Below are 24,129 nucleotides of genomic sequence, written 5' to 3'. Positions count from 1 at the left end.
TTTTCACACATAAATGTTTTCCTCTTTTTCGAGCACATTAGGAATATACTTTAGAACATGTAAATCATTGCGCTAAATGAACTGCATGTCTTCCCGATTATCCTGTTCCTTTATTCCAGGGTAAACTCAGTCTTTTTGAAATTCGCTATAAACGAAATCGTCATTTGGTTCAGTAAGGCAATCGGCTTCCACAGTGCATCAGTTATAACAGGACGGTCAAAATAAAACATTAACATAAAATAATTCGTCCACATTAATGTTTATAATAAATAAATAAAATATTTAAGTGTGTATTCAATACAATCTATCTCTTCAATGTTCAAAACAAGTGACAAGTGCGCAACTGTAGCCCATTTTAGGCAATAACGTAACGACTTTGATAAGTACTGCAATAAAAAAAGCCGTCTATAGTGAAACCACACAAAAGCGGATACCTGATGGCCGTTCGGGCATTTGATCCTAGCTCTGCTTTGATGCGGGTCCATTGCTTAACCAATGTGACACTATTTTCTTCTTTTAGTCCTTTCTCTCGACAATTGATTTATCTTCTCATTCTAAGTTCATTGCGATACACATACGCAAAATATGTAGTACTCAGTAATTTAAAATTTAAAACAAAGACACTGTAGTTTATTTTCCTCCTTGAAAAATTCAGATGACGAAGATGGGTTAACTAACAGAAAAAAAAAGATGAAATAAAATTCTGCTCTTGAACAGGGTATTGCAAGTGAGTTGACTTAGTTGACTTAATTCTTTTACTACGATGTGCAGCATAGCGCACATGTTATAGCTCTCCATCTGACCCTGTTCGTTACCAACTTCTTGATGTTACCCCAGGAGTGGCCAACGGCTGCCACCTCAGCCTCAACAGTCCTGTGCCGGGTCGACCTCGGCCTGCCTCTCCTCTTTGCTCCTTGTGGGTTCCATTCTAAAGCCTGCTTTGGAATATGTTGAGGGCCTCTTCACAGGATATGTCCAATCCATGTCCATTTCCTTTCTTTTACGGTTATCTCGGCTTCCCATTGTTGGGTGCATTGCCATAGTTCTTGGTTTGACATAACATTTGCCCAACTTACTCCCAGTATAGTCCTCAAACATTTATTGATGAAGGTTTGTACTCTAGTTTTAATTTGTTCTGTCACCTTTCACGTCTCACACCCGTGAAAGAGAACAGATTTTACATTTGAGTCAAAGATTTTAAGCTTTGCCATCAGCTATATTGAACAGTGAAAATCTACAGGGTTATTACAAATGATTGAAGCGATTTCACAGCTCTACAATAACTTTATTATTTGAGATATTTTCACAATGCTTTGCACACACATACAAAAACTCAAAAAGTTTTTTTAGGCATTCACAAATTTTCGTTATGTGCCCCTTTAGTGATTCGGCAGACATCAAGCCGATAATCAAGTTCCTCCCACAATCGCGCAGCATGTCCCCATCGATGAGTTCGAAAGCATCGTTGATGCGAGCTCGCAGTTCTGGCACGTTTCTTGGTAGAGGAGGTTTAAACACTGAATCTTTCACATAACCCCACAGAAAGAAATCGCATGGGGTTAAGTCCGGAGAGCGTGGAGGCCATGACATGAATTGCTGATCATGATCTCCACCACGACCGATCCATCGGTTTTCCAATCTCCTGTTTAAGAAATGCCGAACATCATGATGGAAGTGCAGTGGAGCACCATCCTGTTGAAAGATGAATTCGGCGCTGTCGTCTCCAGTTGTGGCATGAGCCAATTTTCCAACATGTCCAGATACACGTGTCCTGTAACGTTTTTTTCGCAGAAGAAAAAGGGGCCTTAAACTTTAAACCGTGAGATTGTACAAAACACGTTAACTTTTGGTGAATTGCGAATTTGCCGCACGAATGCGTGAGGATTCTCTACCGCCCAGATTCGCACAATGTGTCTGTTCACTTCACCATTAAGAAAAAATGTTGCTTCATCACTGAAAACAAGTTTCACACTGAACGCATCCTCTTCCATGAGCTGTTGCAACCGCGCCGAAAATTCAAAGCGTTTGACTTTGTCATCGGATGTCAGGGCTTGTAGCAACTGTAAACGGCAAGGCTTCTGCTTTAGCCTTTTCCGTAAGATTTTCCAAGCCGTCGGGTGTGGTACGTTTCGCTCCCTGCTTGCTTTATTCGTCGACTTCCGCGGGCTACGCGTCAAACTTGCCCGCACGCGTTCAACCGTTTCTTCGCTCACTGCAGGCCGACCCGTTGATTTCCACTTACAGAGGCATCCAGAAGCTTTAAACTGCGCATACCGTCGCCGAATGGAGTTAGCAGTTGGTGGATCTTTGTTGAACTTCGTCCTGAAGTGTCGTTGCACTGTTATGACTGACTGATGTGAGTGCATTTCAAGCACGAAATACGCTTTCTCGGCTCCTGTCGCCATTTTTCTCACTGCGCTCTCGAGCGCTCTGGCGGCAGAAACCTGAAGTGCGGCTTCAGCCGAACAAAACTTTATGAGTTTTTCTACGTATCTGTAGTGTGTCGTGACCATATGTCAATGAATTTATGAAATCGCTTCAATCATTTGTAATAGCCCTGTACTTTCAAAATCTTTTCTTAAAGAATTTACTTTATTTACTAACGATTCATCAAGAACATTAACACACAGCGTGGAAGTAGTTGGCAAGGAGTAACTGATGGAAACAAATTAAATTTCAACTAATGGAAATTTTATTCATAAAACCCTTTTCAAAACAGATTTAAAATTTATAAGCAGAAAAGCACCCTCGAAATATCAAGTTACAATTTAACAAATGTGAATTTTATTCCTAGAGTTTTTTCAAAACAGTTTTAAAACTATAAGCAGAAAAGCACCCTCGAAATATCAAGTTACAATTATTCAGAGGCAGAATAAAAAAATTTTTTTGTTACAGTAGGAGCCTTCGGGCTGAGAAGCTTCTGCTCCCTTTCAACATGGCCATAGTAACGACCGCTCACAACGACCTCTGAAAAACTACACTGGTGCAAATCTGCAACACACCAGATAACTTTAAAATAAAAATTTCAACAACCTACACAAACACATTAACTATGCAGCCCTTAAGAAGGATGGAAATGGTACAAACACTCACACAAAGAACTTATTTTCCACCAAAAGCGCATTTTTTTAAAAAAAGGGCTCTTACGGTGGAAGGGTGGCAACTTTATAAAAATGACTATTTAAATAAAACCCATGAAATTCAGACATACATAAAGTGTACAGCATGCTCTACATTACACATAAACCACCTCGCAAGATGATAGGCAAGATAAAAACAGATTTCAGGAATTCAGCCCTTACCTTAAATCTATAAACTCGTTAACACTGAATCCGACAAACATGGCAGAGGCAGCTATTAACGTATGGCAGATTGACGGTGGGGGGGTGTTTACTAAACAACCCAAACTGGAGATTGTTCTAAACCTCCCCAGTTCGACAAGGGAAAAACAGACCACCCAATTCACAATAGCCACCTTCCCGCGGGTGGGCAAATGGAGAAGAATGGTGGGACGACCCCAAAACAAAGCGACTGGTGACATCACCAGGAAAACAAGTAGAATTTAACAACTAAATGAAACAACATATCTCCAATCACTTAACTTCTAATAAACTGCAATTGCTGGCGAAGACCTGGCGCAGCACCCCCAATGCTCTCCCGACCTGTCCGCTGCCAGCCGCTTCAACAGACGCAGGAAGGAGCGCCCATCTCCCGTCTCACGGCGTCGCAGCTCGCGCCGGCCGGACAGATGTCGTGGTTCTGCTCCTGTTGCTCTCTTGTGAACCAGAAAGCCACTACCCCTTTCTCCCCACTCACGTGGGGACCTCACATGCGCCGACGCTCATGGTGGACAAGTCATCTCGTGTCTCAGTGCTCGACCGACCAACCGACCGAACCAACCGCCAATGACCGTTGCCCGAGCAACTCGAGCAGACTGGCGGCCTAATGCGCAGACTCAGATGCAGGAACTCAGCCCTGACTGGGTGACCACTAGCTGTTACAGGCGGAGTGGCAAGACTCTCATTTTCTGACTTAAAGTTTGATCCAAACGACAAACATACTCGCACTCAGACGACAGACAGACACTGACTGCCCCACACTGAGCTGGATGACCAACTGGCTAGACTCGCTTCGACTGACCGACTGACCTCTACCGATTTTTTTTCTTTATTGTGATTTCATTCCCCTGCCTCATATGGGCAGGGGAGGGCTGTCAGCGGCACAATCCGCCGTTCTTCAGCCGAGTGACACGACAACTAAAACAAGAATAAAATGATACATACATAAGGAGATAAAAAAGGGGAACATAAAACAGAGTAAGGGGGGAAAATGGAGGTAAAAATACACTGACATGTAGACGTTCATGGGGGACAGTTAAAAAAGTCACCAGAAAGTTAAAAAACACAGTTGGCGGTTCTTAAAACAGAGAGAAGACACTGAATGCGCATGCACAGGTTAAAAGTTGGCCACAGTAGTAAAAACACTCCGAAACAACACACTTAAAACCCACTTGGAGCACACACGACAAAGAATAAAACTACCAGGTGGGACCTGCTGAGGGAAAGGTCAGAGAGGATGGAAAAGGAGGGGAGAGCATGGAGCAGCTGGGGAAGCGGCGAGATGAAGAGAGGAGGGGCAACCGTGGGTTCACGAAGAGGCAGAAGACACGTGGGGTGGGAGAGGAAAAGGGAAGACAGGGCAGGAGGGAGCGCAGAGACACTGAAAGGTGGCACAAGAGATGGAGGGGGAGTAGGAGGGGAAAGCCGCTCAGAAGGAGGGAGGGGGAGGAGAGGAAGCCCTGAGGAGGAGGAAGGAAGAGGGGGTTAGAGTTGGTAGGAAGGGTAGATGTCAGGGCGAAGCTCGTCATCCGGGAGGGTTAGACGGTGGAAGTTGTGTTGGGAAAGGAGATGGAGGGTGTGGAGGTGGAGAGAGGGAGGGACACAATGGTAAAGGTGCGGCAACTGGTTGGGGGTGGAGAGGAAGGGAGACACCAGGGGGTGAGGGGGATCAAGGCGGCAGACAATATATAGCGCACGGATGTGTTCAAGGAAAAGGAGAAGGTGGGGGAAGGGGATGAGGTCGTAGAGGATGCGCGTGGGGGATGGAAGGCGGATGCAGAAGGCGAGGCAGAGTGCATGGCGTTCGAGGATTTGGGGGGCTTTATAGAACCGGGGAGGGGCAGAAATCCAAGCAACGCTTGCATAACAAAGGATGGGGCGGATCATGGATTTGTAGGTGTGAAGGATGGTGGAAGGATGCAGATCCCACGTCCGGCCGGACGGGAGTTTCAGGAGGCGTAGGCGGTTGAGAGCAAATTTTTTTTTTTTTACGAGATGTCCAAACTGGTCGCAACTGGGCAAATGCCCCTTTTGTCTTTTTGATTCTACTTTCGACGTCTTCTGTCGCCCCTCTATTTTTGGAAACAATACTTCCCAACTTCCCAGATAACAAAATCTCTCAACCTGCTCAGTCTCCTCTACTTTCACGGCTAGTGAATTCTTGTTCTTACTGTTCATTCTAAGCTCATTAGTCTTCGCCGTGTTTATTTTTAATCCAATTCTCTGAGCTTCTGTTTCCAATTCCTTAAGCTTCTCACTCATATCCTTGAAAGTGTGGGACAGAATGCAGATGTCGTCCGCAAAGTCCAGGTCCTCCTGTCGATCATATAGAGTCCACTGTATACCTCTCCTTTTCTCTCGGGTTACCTTCTTGATGACACCATCTGATGTCGGTAAAAACATAAGTGGTTAAAGCAAACAACCCTGCCTTACTCCAGAATTTAAAATGAATGAATCTGAGAGATTCCCATCATGTTTCACCTGGAAAGTGTATTCTGCAAGTGAGTTACTTATCACTAAAAAATTAAATGTGGTAAATGTTAAAATAAATCAAATGAAATGATATCAAAAAATTGATTTTCTCCCTTCATTTCCTTCCAGATAATTGGTATCTTAAGTAATTTCTCGATAGAAATTTCCATACCATACTTAATTCTGGAAGTTTTGTGGATATTTATGCTGGACGCGATTGATGATTTGCCGACGTTATATCATTTCACTCTGTTACGAATGGTAGTTTGTACTGATAAGTTTCATTTCTGAGTAGTCCTCTTCCATACCGGCATTATCGTTTATGAACATCCTCTATGATAGGAGCGAGTACACTGAAGCGCCAAAGAAACTGGTATAGGGATGCGTATTCAAATACAGAGATATGCAAACAAGCGGGTACGGCACTGTGGTCGGCAATGCCTATATAAGACAACAAGTGTCTGGCGCAGTTGTTAGATCGGTTACTGCTGCTACAATGGCAAGGTATCAAGATTTAAGCGAGTTTCAACGTTGTGTTATAGTCGGTGCACGGGCGAAGGGTCACAGCGTCTCCGAGATAGCGATGAGGTGGGGATTTTCCCGTACGACCATTTCACGAGTGTACCGTGAATATCAGGAACCCGGTAAAATATCAAATCTCCGACATCGTTGATGCCAGAAAAAGATCCTGCGAGAAGGACGACTCAAGAGAATCGTTCGACGTGACGGAAGAGCAACACATCCGCAAATTGCTCCAGAATTGAATGCTGGGCCATCAACATGTCAGAGTGCGAATCATTTAACAAAACATCATCGATATGGGCTTTCAGAGAAGAAGGCCCATTCGTGTACCCTTGATGATTGCACAACACAAAGCTTTACGCCTCGGCTAGGCTCGTCAACACCGACAATGGGCTGTTGATGACTGGAAACATGTTGCCTGGTCAGACGAATCGCGTTTCAAATTCTGTCGAGCAGATGGACGTGTATGGGTATGGAGACAACCTCATGAATCCATGCACCGTGCTTGTCATCAGGGGCTTCTTAAGTAGTAGGGTAGTGGTCTTGTCTGGACACTTTTGATATCAAATTTACAAGCAAATTAATTAAATTGATCCATAAATCACTCTCACTGGCGCCCACCCCCTCCTGCGACCACACCCACCCCCGCCCCCAAATGACGTCACGTGTTTTTCTCAATGCTCGTGTGCCCCCGCCTCCTCATCCTCCTCCACGCCCCGTCACCCAGCCCCACCCCACATCCAACCAACCCTATCGGAGGGAATTTCAAATTGTGGCGGGAATTTAGAATTTTGTCGGGAATTTCGAATTTTGAAGAGAATTTCTTTGTCTCAGGGCTGTGCTGACATCCCGCCCCCCCTCCCTATCCGGGAATTGGCGGGAAATTAAAAACTGGCAGTACCCTTTCGGGGACTTAAAACCTGGTCCTCCTGGATGGAAAGCCCAAGTGCACTCCCCTAACACAATTAAATCACCAAGGGCGCTTGGAACTGAAGCGAAATTAAAAATGCCGGTGCCCTTTCCCGAACTCGAACCCTGATTCTACTGAATGGAAAGGTTAATTAGACCCCCTAACACATGGAAACTGTCCAGTTGCGGGAGAGGAAGGTTAGGTTAGTGTACTTTATTTATTTTGGTCGGGAAAATGACGCAAACATCGGTCCTAAATACGTAATTAATCACAAAGGTCAGTCCTAATTACACAACAATATGTATACCGCTACACAAATACAGCATAAAATCACAATACAGCGCAAAAACTGACGATACCATACGACTGGTGTTATCCTGTGGGAAAACATTTCGCAACACCACTCGGAACTAATTACAGAAACACTCAAAAAAATGGTTCAAATGGCTCTGAGCACTATGGGACTTAACTTCTGAGGTTATCAGTCCCCTAGAACTTAGAACTACTTAAACCTAACTAACCTAAGGACATCACACACATCCAAGTCCGAGGCAGGATTCGAACCTGCGACCGTTGCGGTCGCGCGGTTCCACACTGTAGCGCCTAGAACCTCTCGGCCACCCCGACCGGCGAAACACTCAAACTCTACCCTACACCTACAAGCGGCGGGAAAAAGGCAGTGGTATAAGGTACTATCTTTATCCTTTTTGGTGGGAAATATGTTCAACTGACGAGATGCCAGTGTTCGACCGAGGGTCGTATTTAAAAGGTATATTACCTGCAAGCAGAGAGCATCTACCGTTGTTTGACGTCAGAGTTCGCTACAGATGCCTACTAAAAATCACACTACATCCCAGCAAACCGAATCCAATACCCACTATCACAGCTGATGGGAAAATTTCGTCACAGTTATAATTACACTTCCTAACTCTCATGAAGAAACCAACACTTGTAATAAACGGGTCATAATGCACCACATGTATGGGGGAAAATCGCCTTCTTAAAAGACTGCAAATGGGGTGGTAGATGAGCATGCGTTCTCCTCGATGTACAATCACAAACTGTCGAAAATCGAGGCCCTCGCCCTTCCCTCCCTCCAAGCATCTACGGAGTGGTATAATTAAATAAACAATAGGAGATAAAAGGACGGCTGTCTCAAATGCAACTTGTTCATCTGAAGTATAGTGACACAGCCGCCCCTAATGGTTAGGGGGCGCACCTGACACAGACCAGACAGGCCCACAAGCCCTCCAATAGGCCTCTCGTTATGTGATGAAATAACTTTTATTTAACGTCAACAACTCTTTATTGCAATTTGCTAGAAGTATTTCTCAGAAAGACCAGACCCCTCTCGAACAACAACGAAATACCGGAGAATAGTCCAGATGGTTCACAGTGTCTTCAGTACAATGTGCAATCTGGTGGTCAGCGTTTCAGCAGAGCGCGACGCAGGAAACCAACAGAACAAAACTGTGATAAATGACTACAGGTGGTTTATCTAAAGGGTCAGCAGCGACCTCTTACAGAACTCCCACCACGCTGTTCCGATTACTCGTCCAGCACAGACACATGTACATATTGAACCTTCTCAAATCTCCACGGTTGAGTCAGCTACATTCCTACCCCCCCCCCCCCCCCCCCCTGCAGGCCTCTCCATTCAGACAGCTCCTACCTTAGCTGGAAATGTGAATCATTCCCGCCACAGGCCACCGGCGCTGCACGCCAAACACACATAGGCAGAATCATCCTAGAAAACCGACCACATACATGTTTTATCACTGTACTTACAATTAAATATTAGGACCGCGGTCTCAATTGGACGACATTCGACAATCAGCGAAGTATCGGAAATATACCCTGCTGACGGTCGTGGCCCTGGAAATAGAAATATCAGTACCATTCTTATGACTTGACATACACTTCCTTTAGCTGTCACAACATTCCAAACCAAAACCCTACCTTCCTTTCGACTGGACATAGTCATTTCCTTTGCACATGTCGGAACACACACACACATACTTTATAAGCCCGATGCTAAAGGCGAAACAAGCACACATGCCGTACTACGAAGTACAATACTTCGTCAATAATTGACTGTTACCGATACGAAATAATGGTGAAAGAAAATCAGCGATGGGTGGACATGTCTCATAAGTTTATTCCTGCGAGCGGTACCACTGTGTCTTAGAAAGAGAGGCGTAGTCGTCTTACGAACAGTCAGATGTTAAAAAACAAGGCCATATTACCACCACAAGCGGTCTTGGGTCTACAGGTGCATGAAAGTATCCATGTTAAAAGCTATACTCGCTTTATAAATCTACATATGGCATTACCTCTGATTGAAATGGTTTTTTCCAGACAAATACCTTGACACTGAATATAGATGGTGATCGCCAGAGTGTATAGTATCAGGCCAATAGTGTGGTCACACGTCGCCGATGGTGCAACCTCATATTAAAATTACCGAACTTTGAAAGTGATTCAGCTAAGGAGCGTGGTACGAAACCGGTATTTGCAACTCCCTCGCGCCACCGCCGCTTGATATTTCTCCAGCATTTTTTAACGCACTCTGTCTCGATGCCACGTCAGAGGTTTGGCGATATATCGACTGGGTTATAGTCGATGGTTGATGGTGTGCTGATTTTGGTCGTAAGAAATGTACACTAGCTTTTCATATCTCTAGTGCTACGCTTTCGTTAGAAATGCTGTCTGGGACTGGAATCACATCTTTCCCTTCAACCACATACCTGCGTTGGATTCTATGGAGAAGTCCTTTAATGATTACAGCCACTAGTGACTCATATATCTGGCACTCTCATCGCTTGAAATGAGTCAACTTTCTCGAACTTATCTGCTACAGTAAAATTCCAACGTGGTTTAAGGTAGTCCCTATGCACCTTGCAACTGTCCCTCAGACTCTGCACCACCATCCCTGCAGCTTTGCACATCTGGTAGTTCGAATGTGAGTCGGAACTGAGTTGAAGTCAGAGAAATCTATACCCACCACCTTCTGCAACCCATGTAGAAACAGGGTAAGCTGAGTTACTGTGACAGAACCATGTTTTGACCATTTGTTGGGTACAGGAACTGGGAGACGGACGAGGATTTTGCAACTGCAGTTTGGTGTGTCCCCAAACTACATACAAGTACTACAGGTATATGTCGCTCAGGGCCCATTCACGTCTATCACCTCAACATGCTATCTTCGTTAATCTTTACCATCCAACAGAGAAAACTTATGAGCTATAAAAGCTCCACTAATTTCATCCGATAGAGAAGTCGATAAGATCCTTATGACATCTCTTTCTTCCCATATATCGAAAACAAATACTGCATGCGTGCCGGCATCGAGAATATGTGACGATCCTGTATACAGGTATTGATCAACTGCACAGACGGCGGCATGACGTGTAATTTAATATGTCGGACGCTGATGCTATGCGTTTATCTGTTTCCTTCTAGGAGATATTCTCTGTTACTTACGATCGTTTTATATAGGACTGATGCGAGAATAGTATCATTTCGGAACCGTGATCGGATATGAATGGTGGACGCTATACATCTCTGGAGAGCTACTTTGTGCACGTATCACATCGAGCCACTATTTTAAGGACGCAGTTTTTTCGTTTTAAAGTTTCTTATCATAGTTTATCGTAGAGAAACTTGAAAGAAGGATGTATATCATGCGCTGGAGATATATTTCTTACATTGGAATATTAACAGCGCTGCATTCCACATGACTGATAGGTCGGAAACTCAAGCGATCTAACATTACAGCCTGTTTTAAGTGAAGAACGGTATAGCCTTAGGTGTGTGTGTGTTTACGTTCTCTCTTAACAGTACCCTCCTGGTACTGATTGCACACACTAGAACAACACTTTATAATTGATAGCGTAGTTGATTCACATAAAATACTTCGAACTCCATCCATCTGGAGCTCCATACGCATAAAAATCACCTGTTTCTTGTTCTTCTTAACCGTTTGCCATTATATCAAAACAGTTTCAATTCTGTTACTATACACCGCTAAGGGGTGCTAACATCGTCAACTTGAGCACGTCTGGAGAAATTTTGAACACTTCTACGGGTGAGGACTCAGCAAGCTCCATTGTCTACTTCGGTCAGCTGCAGATTAAATCGGTAATGGTGCTGCAGGTCTGGCTGATCAACGACAGTGCGAGGGAGTCTTTAAGTCTCTAATTTTATCCTAACACTGCGAGAATGCTCTGTGACTCCCATCTGCATAGATATAGATTGTAAATTAAGCACTGTGCTCGAGATGTTAGAAACATTTAGAATGCTGTCTTGTACACTTTTATGATGTATGTGTTTGAGAATTAACAATGAATGGATGTACTGCACAGTCAACTATCTACATTTGCAACAATACTCGCAAAGTAGAGAAGGGGCGGTTTAGCTATGATACTGAAACTGGGAAACATGCTTTTGCTTCAATGGTCGTTGTTGAAATTACTGTAAAATTGCTAAAATTGTTCGCACTATCAATTGTGATGCTTATTATTATAGTACATCGATGGTGTCTTGTCCATCCCATTCGTCCACGCTGTTGGTTATTACATAACGGTAGACTGACATCGCTTGTTTGTGTCGGAGAAAGAGTTTTGGTGGAGGGGTTACACCTTCTAAGGGTGGCTAGCACCGAAACAGTGATCGCGTGCATGACTGCAATATGAGGAATCAGTCGAAATGGAATGCAGAGCCATCAACTATTCCGTCACTTTGACTGATGAGTTTAAATATAGAGGTCGTCAATCACCTTCGGACTGCTGTTTGGAAACTCTCTACAACGCCGCCAAACTCTTCCAGTTTCTTTATGTTGTAACTGCCTTTTATTTAAAATCATCCAGTGTGTGTGGTGTGTTATAGTAGCAGCAGTAACAATATGATTTACAACATTCGACATCTAGTTTTCTCCAAGAGATAATGGATCAGAATGTGTTAACGTCAGTTTAGAACCTGACACAAACCTCGAAATCGTGGCGGCAAAACAAACTATATGGCAGTGTACAAAGCATTTTGCAGCAGAAAAAAACAATGTTTCAAAAACCGACACAGGGTCACAGGGAGCGTCTCTTGCGACTTACAGTATAATCTGTGGCATACGATCATCCTCCTGCAGTAGAGGTGAGGAAGCTTTACACTGGTCTGTGCAGTTGATCAATACCTGTATATTTAATAGGATCGTCACATGTGCTCGATACTGGCACAAAGACAGTATTTGTTAGCACTAGAGATATGAAAAGCTAGTGTACATTTCTTACGACCAAAATCAGCACACCATCTACTACTGCTTGTGATCCTTCTCAATCAATCATCGTCTATAACTCAGTCGATATATCGCCAAACCTCTGACGTGGCATCGAGACAGAGTGCGTTAAAAAATGCTGGAGAAATATCAAGCGGCGGTGGCGCGAGGGAGTTGCAAATACCGGTTTCGTACCACGCTCCTTAGCTGAATCACTTTCAAAGTTCGGTAATTTTATTATGAGGTTGCACCATCGACGACGTGTGACCGCACTATTGGCCTAATACTATACACTCTGGCGATCACCATCTATATTCAGTGTCAAGGTATTTGTCTGGGAAAAACCATTTCAATCAGAGGTAATGCCATATCTGGATTTATAAAGCCAGTATAGCTTTTAACATGGATACTTGTAGGCACCTGTAGAACCAAGACCGCTTGTGATGGTAATATGGACGTGTTTCTAACATCTGGCTGTTTGTAAGACGACTACGCCTCTCTTTCTAAGACACAGTGGTACCGCTCGCAGGAAAAAAAACTTATGAGACATGTCCAGCCATCGTTGATTTTCTCTCAGCATTATTTCGTGTCGGTAACAGTCAGTTATTGACGAAGTATTGTACTTCGTAGTACGGCATGTGTGCTTGTTTCGCCTTTAGCATCGGGCTTATAAAGCATGTGTGTGTGTGTGTGTTCCGACATGTGCAAAGGAAATGACTATGTCCAGTCGAAAGGAAGGTGGGGTTTTGGTTTGGAATGTTGTGACAGCTAAAGGAAGTGTATGTCAAGTCATAAGAATGGTACTGATATTTCAATTTCGAGAGCCACAACCTTTAGGTGGGTGTTTCTCTGATACTTCGCTCACTGTCGAATGATGTCCAATTGAAACTGCGATCGTAATATTTAATTGTAAGTACAGTGATAAAACATGTATGTGATCGGATTTCTAGGATGATTCTGCCTATGCATGCTTGGCATGCAGCGCCAGTGACCTGAGGTGGAAATGATTCACATATCCAGCTAAGGTAGGAGCTGTTAGAATGTGTTGGAAAGCTTTTGTGATCACTTGGAAATTTGACAAGATTCAATATGTACTTGTGTTTGCGCTGGACGATTAATTGGAACGGCGTGGTGGAGATCAATAAGAGGTTGTGGCTGATCCTTTAGATAAACAACGCACAGTCATTTATTCCTTCGTCGCGCTCTGTTGTAATGCCGACCGCTGGGCAGTGCCTTGTACTGAAGATATTGTGGACCATCTGGACTGTTCTCCGGAATTACGTTGTTGTTCCAGATGGGTCCTTTTTTCCGAGAAATACTTTTAACAGATTGTTTTCCAATGCACAACGAGAGGCCTATTGGAGGCGTTGGGGGCCTGCCTAGTCTGTATCAGGTGCGCTCCCTAATTATTGGGGGCGGTAGTGTCACTGAATGTCGCACAAACAAGTTGCATTTGGGACAGCCGTCCCTTTACCTCCTGTTGTTTACTTAACTATACCTGCTTTTGTGTTAGCGAAGGACCATCGCCTCAAGGTGGACAGCGGCCAGCACGTGTCATGAGGCTGTCAGCAGAGGGCCTCGATTTTCAGCAGTTTGTGATTGTACATCGAGGAGAAGGCATGTTCAACTACCACACCCCTTTCCAGCCTTTTAAGAAGACGATTTTCCCCTGCACATGTGGTGCATTATGACCTGTTCGTTACAAGTGTTGGTTTTTTCATGACAATTATGAAACGTAAGTAGAACTGTGTCGCATTTTTTCCATCATCTGTGATAGTGGGTATTGGCTTCGGTTACCTGGGATGTAGCGTGATTTTTAGTAGGCGTCTGTAGCGAACTCTGACGTCAAACAACGATAGATACTCTATGCTTGCAGGTAATATACTTTTTAAATACCACTCTCGGTCCAACATCAGCATCTCGTCAGCTGAACATATTTCCCACCAAAAAGGATAACGATAGTACCTTATACCACAGCCTTTTTCCCGCCAGCTTGTATGTGTAGGGTAGAGTTTGAGTGTTTCTGAGTGGTATTGCGAAATGTGTTCCCACAGGATAACACCAGTTATATGGTATCGTCAGTTTTTGCGCTGTATTGCGATTTTATGCCGTCCTTGCGCAGCAGTATGCACACAGTTATGTAATTAGGACCGATCTTTGTGATTAATTACGTAATTAGAGTCGATGTTTGCGTCATTTTCCCGACAAAAATAAATAAAGTACACTAAGCTAAGTTTCCTCTCCCCCATATGGACAGTTTCCATGTGTTAGGGGGTGCAATTGGGCTTTCCATTAATTAGAATCGGGGTTCGAGTTCGGGAAATACCAGTGCCATTGTGTTAGGGGGTTGCACTTGGGTTTTCCACCCAGAAGGTCAGGGTTCGATTCCCAGAAAGGGTACTGCCAATTTTTAATTTCCCGCCAATTCCCGGGTTTGGGATCGGGTGGGATGTCAGCGCAACCGTCGGATAAAGAAATTCCCGCCAAAATTCGAAATTCTCACCAATAGGGTAGGTTGGGAGAGAGGTGGCGGTGTGGGACAGGTGATGGGGGGAGAGGGATGGGGAGGCTGGGTTACACGAGCAGCTGAGAAAAACACGTGACGTCACCCGGTATGCGGGGAGGGGGAGGCATGATTGGGGGCGGGGGTGGAGGTGATTAATTCATCAATTTAATTAATTTGCTTATTAATTTGGTATCAAAAGTGTCCTGACAACCCCACTACCCTACTACTTCTTTAATGGTGTGTGGTGTGTACAGTTGGTATGATATGGGATGCTTGATACATCTACTTATGACTCCGATAGGTGACACATACGTAAGCATCCTGTTTGATCACCTGCATCCATTCACGTCCATTGTGCTTTCCGACGGACTTCGGAAATTCCAGCAGGGCAATGCGACCCCCGAGACGTCCAGACAATCTGCTGTCTCCAGGAACAGTCTTCTGAGTTTATACACTTCCGTTGGCTTCTAAACTCCCCAGCATATCTGCGATGGCTTGCAACATGCTGTTCAGAAGAGATCTCCACGCCTCTCGTACTCTTGCGGATTTATGGAGAGCCTTGCAGGATTCATGGCGTTAGTTTCCTCCAGCACTATTTCAGACATTAGTCGAGACCATGCCACGTCGTTTCGCGGCACTTCTGTGTGCTCGCGGTGATCGTACACAATATTAGGCAGATGTAACAGTTTCTTTGGCTCTTCAGTGTATTTTTTGTGAAATGTATCCACCTTTCCTAAGACTTCAACTCTCTTAACGTGTTTTGTCATTCTGGACAAAAGTGACTTGGAGGTCGGCTAAAATATTTTCAGGGTCCAAGGTGATGTGGGCACTATGAACCAAGATACGAAGTACCGCTTCACACTGAGCCTGATGGTGACAACTGTCAGTCTTTAGACACAAATCAGCGTCAGTTGGCTTTGTATAAAAGGCTTGACCCAACATATTATCAACCTTCCCCATGACTAATACGTCAAGGAATGGATGTAAATGCCGGTCGCGGTGGCCGAGCGGTTCCAGGCTCTTCAGTCCGGAATCGCGCGACTGCTACGGTCGCAAGTTCGAATCCTGCCTCGGGCATGGATGTGTGTGATGTCCTTAGGTTAGTTAGGTTTAAGTAGTTCTAAGTTATAGGGGTTTGATGACCTCAGATGTTAAGTCATAGTGCTCAGAGCCATTTGGACCATTTTAAGGGATGTAAATCATCCTTTTCTACCTCTATCGTGAAGTGATTATTCGAATGGGTGGAATTCAGATGTACTAAAAAGCTAAACGATGTGTGTGAGTGCCAGGTTTTCTGTCAACTGGCCTAAGAAAAACCCCTTCCTTGTGAATCTTCGGGAGACAGATGCGAAGCCGGGTAGGGGGAGGGGAGCCTATTGGGCTGTAACCACGTTTCCAAAATCTGAACCTGTTTCTTCTTAATCTCTGAAACAAAAAGAATTTTTTTGCGACAGATTCGAAAATTTTCTCGCTGTTGTAGCAGGTATTATAATAGATTAAGAAAAGACATCCAATTACTCTAGAGAATTTGGGGATCGCATAGTGACACAAAATTTCTATAAGTTCAGCTCGCTCCCCTCCCCCCAAGACCTAAATCTCGGATTCGAGTCTGTGACGGAAGACCATATAATCTATGTGCAGTCCTAAAGCATCGACTGCACGCCGATCAGAACAGCATCGCGAAACGGCATCAAGAAGGCGCTGACCCGCGCGCCAGTGGACAAAGTGGGCAGCGCACACCTGCAGCAAGACAAAGAGTTCAGCGACCCCTTCAACGCTGACTTAATCAGCTGCCCATCGCTGGACGGCTCAGTTCGGTCGCACACTTCGAGAGCATAAGTACTATGTAATAGGAAGATGATACTTAGCCTGCTTTCTGCGGCTAACAATAAATTTCCAATGTAATTGCATGTAGGAGGCACAGGAAGCACACGAAGTATTGTTTCTTCCCTTAATAAAGTTTTGTATTAATTTTTGTGTTTTGTACACATGATTTTTAGTTCCTGCCATAGGCCATCGCAACTTCTTTCCTTGTTTGTGTTGATACTGACTCTCACAGCAGCCAATAACTATATAGGGGCGACAAAGCATAAGAATTGTAAGTAAGCTGTTTATGTTTTCTTGTTGGCAACGTTACGTAGTGCTCTGTATGAAAATCACTGGCTGTGCTGTGTGCAGTCTGTAGCTGGGTGGCATTGTTGTTGGAATATCTGCCATTGTAGTGTTGGGCAGCTGGATGTTAACAGCGCGTAGCGCTGTGCAGTTGAAGGTGAGCCGCCAGCAGTGGTGGATGTTGGGAGAGAGATGGCGGAGTTTTGAAATTTGTAAGACTGGATGTCATGAACTGCTATATATATTATGACTATTAAGGTAAATACATCATTTGTTCTCTATCAAAATCTTTCATTTGCTAAGTATGCCTATCAGTAGTTAGTGCCTTCAGTAGTTAGAATCTTTTATTTAGCTGGCAGTAGTGGCGCTCGCTATATTGCAGTAGTTCGAGTAACGAAGATTTTTGTGAGGTAAGTAATTTGTGAAAGGTATAGGTTAATGTTAGTCAGGGCCATTCTTTTGTAGGGATTATTGAAAGTCAGATTGCGTTGCGCTAAAAACATTGTGTGTGAGTTTAAGCCCAGTCACGTATATAATTTTTCTAAGGGGACGTTTCAGATTAAGACTCTTGATAGTTTCTTGCGATAAGGGACATTCCAAAGCAATAAGAATTAAGACCCTTGATAGTGTCTTACAGTAAGAAACATTCCTGTCGACACCTTTTGTAGGTTCAGCACTGAGCCCGTTATATTCTGGATCAGATAGTAAACACTACACTTTTGAAAATAATCCTGTTTGTCCAACACTACTGTAGCATTGCCGTTGTCCGTGGATAAGACAATGTCAGGATCCACCATGAAAGAACACAAAGCAGTTATTTTTCTATAAAAAGTGATTCCAATGCATCCCCAAATACTTAACCTCATAGAAGGTATTTTAAACCCGTCTGTGCAACTACAGTAAAGTGCGTGTTTATATTAGCATATGCTTTTCGTTTTATTGATATAAAATGTCGACAGTGGTCTGTAATGAAATGTATTTACAATCTGGTTTGTTTTCTACATACAAAAACAGTTGCAAAATATATTACTCTGCGATTTTTACTTACGTTCTTTTATGTCCGAGTTTCGCTTACATCAGAGAGTATGGCCTGCTTGCACATTTTTCATGTAACCCATACTCTGGTGCTGCTATTGTTTTTTACCTAATCTGGCTTTGTTTTGCAGCACTATACATTTCGTGGAGTGAAACACAGCGCAATACAGCACCCCCACTGTTGGGTTGCATTGTTGTTGTTGTGGTCTTCAGTCCTGAGACTGGTTTGATGCAGCTCTCCATGCTAATCTATCCTGTGCAAGCTCCTTCATCTCCCAGTACCTACTGCAACCTACATCCTTCTGAATCTGCTTAGTGTATTCGTCTCTTGGTCTCCCTCTACGATTTTTACCCTCCACGCTGCCCTCAAATGCTAAATTTGCGATCCCTTGATGCCTCAGGACATGTCCTACCAACCGATCCCTTCTTCTAGTCAAGTTGTGCCACAAACTTCTCTTCTCCCCAATCCTATTCAATACCTCCTCATTAGTTACGTGACGTTTCGTCACAGCGTTATTTGGTAACCGTGATAGCTTACGGAGATGTTTAGCAAACTCAAGTGGAAGACTCTGCAAGAGAGGCGCTCTGCATCGCGGTGTAGCTTGCTCGCCAGGTTTCGAGAGGATGCGTTTGTGGATGAGGTATCGAATATATTGCTTCCCCCTACTTATACCTCCCGAGGAGATCACGAATGTAAAACTAGAGAGAGCGCGCACGGAGGCTTTCAGACAGTCGTTCTTCCCGCGAACCATACGCGACTGGAACAGAAAAGGGAGGTAATGACAGTGGAATGTAAAGTGCCCTCCGCCACACACCGTTGGGTGGCTTGCGGAGTATAAATGTAGATGTAGATCTACCCACCTAATCTTCAACATTCTTCTGTAGTACCACATTTCAAAAGCTTCTATTCTCTTCTTGTCCAAACTTTTTATTGTCCATGTTTCACTTCCATACATGGCTACACTCCATACAAATACTTTCAGAAACGACTTCCTGACACTTAAATCTATACTTGGTGTTAACAAATTTCCCTTCTTCAGAAACGCTTTCCTTGCCATTGCCAGTCTACATTTTATATCCTCTCTACTTCGACCATCATCAGTTATTTTGCTCCCCAAATAGCAAAACTCCTACTCCTACTTTAAGTGTCTCATTTCCTAATCTAATTCCCTCAGCATCACCCGACTTAATTCGACTACATTCCATTATCCTTGTTTTGCTTTTGTTGATGTTCATCTTATATCCTCCTTTCAAGACAGTGTCCATTCCATTCAACTGCTCTTCCAAGTCCTTTGGTGTCTCTGACAGAATTACAATGTCATCGGCGAACCTCAGAAGTTTTTATTTCTTCTCCCTAGATTTTAATACCTACTCCAAATTTTTCTTTCGTTTCCTTTACTGCTTGCTCAATATACAGATTGAATAACACCGGGGAGAGGCTACAACCCTGTCTCACTCCCTTCCCAACCACTGCTTCCGTTTCATGCCCCTCGACTCTTATAACTGCCATCTGGTTTCTGTAAAAATTGTAAATAGCTTTTCGCTCCCTGTATTTTACCCCTGCCACCTTTAGAATTTGAAAGAGAGTATTCCAGTCAACATTGTCAAAAGCTTTCTCTAAGTCTACAAATGCTAGAAACGTAGGTTTGCCTTTCCTTAATCTTTCTTCTAAGATAAGTCGTAAGGTCAGTATTGCCTCACGTGTTCCAACATTTCTACGGAATCCAAACTGATCTTCCCCGAGGTCTGCATCTACCAGTTTTTCCATTCGTCTGTAAATAATTCGTGTTAGTATTTTGCAGCTGTGACTTATTAAACTGATAGTTCGGTAATTTTCAAATCTGTCAACACCTGCTTTCATTGGGATTGGAATTATTATATTCTTCTTGAAGTCTGAGGGTATTTCGCCTGTCTCGTACATCTTGCTCACCAGATGGTAGAGTTTTGTCAGGACTGGCTCTCCCAAGGCCGTCAGTAGTTCTAATGGAATGCTGTCTACTCCCGGGGCCTTGTTTCGACTCAGGTCTTTCAGTGCTCTGTCAAACTCTTCACGCAGTATCGTATATCCCATTTCATCTTCATCTACATCCTCTTCCATTTCCATAATATTGTCCTCAAGTACATCGCCCTTGTATAGACCCTCTATATACTCCTTCCACCTTTCTGCTTTCCCCTCTTTGCTTAGAACTGGGTTTCCATCTGAGCTCTTGATATTCATGCAAGTGGCTCTCTTTCCTCCAAAGTTCTCTTTAATTTTCCTGTAGGCTGTATCTATCTTACCCCTAGTGATATAAGCCTCCACATCCTTACATTTGACCTCTAGCCATGCCTGCTTAGCCATTTTGCACTTCCTGTCGATCTAATTTTTGAGACGTTTGTATTCCTTTTTACCTGCTTCATTTACTGCATGTTTATATTTTCTCCTTTCATCAATTAAGTTCAATATTTCTTCTGTTACCCAAGGATTTCTACTAGCCCTCGTCTTTTTACCTACTGGTCCTCTGTTGCCTTCACTACTTCATCCCTCAGAACTACCCATTCTTCTTCTACTGTATTTCTTTCCCCCATTCCTGTCAATTGTTCCCTTATGCTCTCCCTGAAACCCTGTACAACCTCTGGTTTAGTCAGTTTATCCAGGTCTCATCTCCTTAAATTCCCACCTTTTTGCAATTTCTTCAGTTTTAATCTACAGTTCATAACCAATAGATTGTGGTCAGAGTCCACATCTGCCCCTGGAAATGTCCTACAATTTAAAACCTGGTTCCTAAATCTCTGTCTTACCATTATATAATCTATCTGATTCTTCCATGTATACAACCTTCTTTTATGATTCTTGAACCAAGTGTTAGCTATGATTAAGTTATGCTCTGTGCAAAATTGTAACAGACAGCTTCCTCTTGCATTTCGCAGCCCCAATCGATACTCACCTACTATGTTTCCTTCTCTCCCTTTTCCTACTGTCGAATCCAGTCAGCCATGACTATTAAATTTTCGTCTCCCTTCACTACCTGAATAATTTCTTTTATTTCATCATACATTTCTTCGTCATCAGCAGAGCTAGTTGGCGTATAAACTTGTACTACTGTAGTAGGCATGGACTTCGTGTCTATCTTGGCCACTATAATACCTTCCCTATGCTGTTTGTAGTAGCTTACCCGCACTCCTATTTTTTATTCATTATTAAACCTACTCCTGCATTACCCCTATTTGATTTTGTATTTATAACCCTGTATTCACCCGACCAGAAGTCTTGTTCCTCCTGCCACCGAACTTCACAAATTCCCGCTATATCTAACTTTAACCTATCCATTTCCCTTTTTAAATTTTCTAACCTACCTGCCCGACTAAGTGATCTGACATTCCACGCTCCGATCCGTAGAATGCCAGTTTTCTTTCTCCTGATAACGACGTCCTCCTGAGTAGTCCCCGCCCAGAAATCGGAATGGGGGACTATTTTACCTCCGGAATATTTTATCCAAGAGGACGCCATCATCATTTAACCATACAGTAAAGCTGCATGCCCTCGGGAAAAATTACGGCTGTAGTTTCCCCTTGCTTTCAGCCGTTCGCAGTACCACAACAGCAAGGCTGTTTTGGTTAACGTTACAAGGCCAGATCAGTCAATCATCCAGACTGTTGTCCCTGCAACTACTGAAAAGGCTGCTGCCCCTCTTCAGGAACCACATGTTTGTCTGTCCTCTCAACAGATACCCCTCCGTTGTGGTTGCACCTACGGTACGGCTATCTGTATCGTTGAGGCACGCAAGCCTCCCCACCAACGACAAGGTCCATGGTTCATGGGGGGTTGAATTGCATACTTGTGGTTAAAAGTCTCTCTGGTCTTTCATACTCCTGTTTAAGGCGGCCTGCAAACTTTGAGTGGTTTGTATTGTATTTTAATACCATTCTGTGACCTTTATATCTACCAGTCAGTCGGATGTAAATTTTCTTACAGACTGTGCAATTGAGCTAGTAGATACCATATTACTGATATCTGTCTGGTTTTGTTTTTAGTTTCGGGATGTGTTTTCTGTATCGAACTTCGTTCTGTAGGCAGTGTTTTACGCACTGTTTTAGGAATGTATTACCCATTTTTTATGTGACTTTATTGTGGTAGGTCATTGTATCCCAGTTTCTTGTATTATTTTTACCATTCATTATCTTACTTAAAACACATTTTATGATTGTAAAGCAGCTGCACGCACCATGGCCACAAAAATGAACTTACATGGTTGGTTTAAAAATACACACAAACCATCCCATGAAAGCTCACTTTCAAAGTTTCAGAAACCGACTTTAAGGGATGAATCTGGGAATATAGAACCCCCTATATAGCGATCTCAGAGCTTAGATCCAACTAACTACAGAGTGCACACAGGCATTTAAGTAATAATTCTTCCGGCTCTCCATCACTGAATGCTACAGGAAGAAACCGTAAAAAATAGTATTGTGGGAAGTACCCTCTGCCATGCAAGTCTCTGTCGTCTGTATAGTTGTAGAACCCATACAAGCGAAAGGATAGCAGATGACGTAGCCGTTTTGGTTGGAAGCAAGGAGGAATGTTCAGCGTACTCTGCACAGAAGTGGCTTGCCCTCGATTTTGTATCATCAGTACACTGAGCAAACAATAGAGGAAACCAAGGACAGTTTTGGAAAGGGAATTTACGTACAAGGAAAAAAAAATAAAAACTAAGGTTACTGACGACGTTGAAATTCTGTCAAAGATGGCACAGCGCGTTGAGAGTAGCTGTACTGGATGGATAGTATCCTGAAAAGAGATTATAGGGTGAACATCCGAAAAGCAAAACGAATGTACTGAAATTAGTCGAATTAAATCAGGCAATAATGAGGGAAATAGATCAGTGATGGATGAGATTTTCTATGTGGCCAGCAAAATAACTGGTGATTCCAAAAGCAGAGAGCATATAAAATGCAGACTAGCGATAGTAAAAAAAGCATTTGTGAAAAAGAGAAATGTGTTACAAGCGAACATGTATCTTCTGAAGATAATGGTGTGGAATGTAGCCTTATACGGAATTTAAACGTGTACGATAAATAGTTTAGATAAGAAGAAAAAAGAGAAGTTTGTGACACGTAGTTCTACAGTCGGATCTTGAAAACTGCTCAGGAAGGATTACTGTGCTTGATCAGAATGTTCCAAATTTGGCACTATTGTTTCTTTCAGGTTTCTTCGTCAAGTTTGGAAGGACTGCCTTATTTCAGCGTTTTCCTGTTGTTATTGTTAAGGAATTGTTTTAATTTTAAACAGTTTTATGGTTGTCTGTGTTGTTGAACCAACTGCCGAAATTTCTTGATGTTTTTTCTTGAAACTAACAGGCTTCAGAAGTGTTTAAATGTTGCCGTAATTGTTTGTTTTATGTCTAATTATATTTCATTGTCAAAATAAATGTGTCAAATTTTATTGTACGTTTTTCGCTCCAGTCAATGCGCAGCATCAAGGAAACTATCAAGCGCTACGAGGGCTAAGCACTTCGCCGAAGTGTAGTCCAATTGAAAGACTTGCAACAGGTCAATGAACCACACGGAATTATTATTTTAGTTAAAGAGCTCTGCAAGTATTGGGTACTGATTTGGAAATGAAGGAGTGGGCAAATAAGTAGGAAATGGTTAGGTTAGTGGTGTTTAACGTCCCGTCGACAACGACGTCATTAGAGACGGAGCGCAAGCTCGGGTTAGGGAAGGATTGGGAAGGAAATCGGCCGTGCCCTTTCAAAGGAACCATCCCGGCATTTGCCTGAAGCGATTTAGGGAAATAACGGAAAACTTAAATCAGGATGGCTGGAGACGGGATTGAACCGTCGTCCTCCCGAATGCGAGTCCAGTGTGCTAACCACTGCGCAACCTCGATCGGTAATTAGGAAATGAAGGAGCACTAAAAGTAATAAAAGAGAATAAAAGTCTTCGAATGATATTCACCCGAAGAAGGGACGGATTAGTAAGACATCTC

Source organism: Schistocerca serialis, chromosome 2 (genome assembly GCF_023864345.2).
Source record: "Schistocerca serialis cubense isolate TAMUIC-IGC-003099 chromosome 2, iqSchSeri2.2, whole genome shotgun sequence".
NCBI classification, from domain to species: Eukaryota; Metazoa; Arthropoda; class Insecta; order Orthoptera; family Acrididae; genus Schistocerca; species Schistocerca serialis.
Note: the sequence above shows the minus strand (reverse complement) of the source record.